At 45.8% G+C, this 2,746-nt stretch overlaps 1 non-coding gene across 1 annotated transcript; it reads right to left on the reverse strand.

The window, feature by feature from the left end:
• Positions 1-2,017: 2,017 nt before the first annotated feature.
• On the reverse strand, positions 2,018-2,126 carry Mir683-2 (microRNA 683-2). The gene has a single exon (NR_030647.1). It is a non-coding gene; the product is annotated as a microRNA 683-2 (primary transcript).
• Positions 2,127-2,746: the final 620 nt, after the last annotated feature.

Here is a 2,746-nt window from a genome sequence, read left to right on the forward strand (position 1 = left end):
ATGCACCTGGAAAGTCCTCAACTTATCTGAGTGACCAGCTGCCCTAGGATTCCCCTCAACACCTCTTCTGCCACTTGAGTGGACTGTATGTCATGCATGATGCTCAAGGTGAGGGCACCCAGGTGCTCCCTGGAGAAATGATGTCACAGAAATAATCATTTCTGATAGGTTGCTTCAAACTTACCCTACTCTTTCACCAGTATACCTAAAGTTTTTTCCTGAGTTTTCTTTTAATTTTTTTTAATCCTGTTTTGCCTTACTTGCATTCTTATTGTGTCACCAGATCTAAATCGCACTGCCATCTTTGGCTAGTGTCACTCTAACTGTTGTAGCCCCTTTCTGCCCAGAAGGATGTAGTAAAATCTCAAAGAAGGAGAAGAAAAAAAGGAAAAAGGAGTATGAAGAGGAGGATAATGACAAGGAGATGAAGAACAGGAGGAGGAAGAACAAAACTACACTTGAAGGGACAAATATGTCCAGAAATCATTATCACCAGTGTCACTGCACTCACATACACACACACACACACACACACACACACACACACACACACACACACACACACCATACATTTAAAGATCCCAAGATACAATGATAGTAACCAGGAAGGAGCAATATACATTTCATTCCTGTTCTTGGATGCAACTGGAGCACCCTTCAGGCTGGCATAACTTTCTGCATGATACTTAGGTCTGGACAAAGAGTGGAGATAATTTGTATACACTATCAAAAGCAGCAGCAGCTGTCACTTTGTCCCCAGAATTTGCTGATAACTGCTTATATGCCTGGGGTCAAACATGAAGTCCAACTCTGCTTTCAATAGGTGTACCCCTTATTTTAGGAACTCAGCAAGATGCATATATAGAATTCCTTCCCAGGAAAATTGGAGACTATGGATTCTAAGGAAAGGCTCTCTAACAGACCTGGTTCTTAGCCTGGTGCTCTGAGTATGGGGACCCCAGACCATCACAGTTTCAGAGTGACTTCTGTCAGAGCAGATATTATGCCTCCAATGTGTCTTGTGTTGGAAAGAGGGAATTAGTGGGAGACCTGAGTTTTCCTGTCTTTCCCTTTAATTGAGGGGCGGGTGGCGTATAATCTCTTTGTGACTGTACAGGAACCTCAGTTAGACCAGGAGAGATGGAGCTAGAAGCAGACCTACCTGGATGTTGTATACCAGAGTATTGCAACATGTAAGAGCAGAGCCTCCTGCTGCCATGGTAAGCAGAACTCTTGTGCCCCTGGGATTGGCAGCACTATATGCTGGTTTGGAATCCACAGCCACATTAGTACACCATGAAGTCAGGAGTGAGATGAATCTCCTACAGGAGAGTTGAAATTTATGAGACCTGGGTTGAGTCCTGTTCTGGAAGTGGTTATTTTTGATAAATGTAGCAAAGTTAGGAAGACCAGGTTCTTGACCAAGACTTGACTTTGGGCTCCTGGCCAATCCAGGACAGAGAGCTGGAGTTCCCCCAGAGCTATGATAAATTTCAGATCCAAAGGACAAACTGGACTCCCCGAGGATAAGTGTGACCAGAGGCAAAGTGCTCCCTTCATGAGTACACTTCAAGTCTCTTCTTCATATTTCACTTCATGAAGACAGATGTCTACATCATTGACAATGAACTTACAGAGGCCATACCTTTGTTCATAAGAGCACAAGTGTATTTACAAAAGAGGTGGGTCAGGAAAATGTTACTAAATGTCTAGGTGTAATAATCCAGGGTGTGCTCTACTTCCTGGCTCCGGAGGAACTCTGATAAATTCGGGAAGTCCATGAAGAGGGAGGGAAGACAACATTGCCCACTGACATCTTCTCCCCATGAATGTATGCTCTTCCTGTTCTCATTGGCAGACGTTGGTCCCTCTGAGACTGGAGAGCAAACTCTCTCCTTAGGCTATCCTAGGCTCAGTTCACGGTGGAGGAGGATCCAGCAGGGACACCTGTGAAACCCAGGGCCGCACAGCTTGCACGAGGTCTCCACTGCAGCCCATGAGGGTTTGGTTTAGAGTAGGGCTCCATGCAGCCCAGGAGGACACAGCTTACAGCAGGCATCCACTGCAGTGCAGAAAAGCTTGGCTTTTAGCCTGGGTCCACTGCAGCCTCCCAGCTGGACTTCCCATGCCTGTACTCATGAAGATGAGGATCAGGCAAGTTGATGCCTCTCCTTCTCCCAGGACACTTAAGGAAACATTGGGCTTGCAGGGGAACTGAAGATGTAGCCTTGACACTACCTAGGAGCTAAGAATAATCAGCATTTGGATAAGTGCATAGCCTGCTGTAACAGCTATTTGTGCCATCACATTTCCCAGAACAGCTAAGAGCAGTGTCTAGTGGATGCTCTTCATGCATCCCCAACTAAAAAACCTCTCTGCAGGCTCCCCTCCCTGCCATGCTCCCGAGGAAAGTACCCGCCACTTGTCAATGGCTCCCTGTAGTTTGTTAGACACTAGTCAACAACCTAGTACAAGAATGCTTTTTCCCAAGTCACATGTATGATAGAATGATTCAGCCAGGCCAGCTCTCACTCCCAAACTCCCCTTTCACTATGTCTGGTCTCGCTGCATATTAGGGGAAAGGAGAGGCTAGCTTCATTCCTCCCTCCCTAGTGAAAAGAAAGATATGTAATTCTTAATTGGACCTCCAAGAAAGCTGACTCCCTAAACTGATCTCACATATCCAGGAAGTCTGATATTTGGGGACTACAGAAGAAATGCAACAGACGCTATCCCGGATATTTGG

The sequence above is a fragment of the Mus musculus genome, chromosome 13, assembly GCF_000001635.26.
Source record: "Mus musculus strain C57BL/6J chromosome 13, GRCm38.p6 C57BL/6J".
Taxonomy (NCBI): domain Eukaryota; kingdom Metazoa; phylum Chordata; class Mammalia; order Rodentia; family Muridae; genus Mus; species Mus musculus.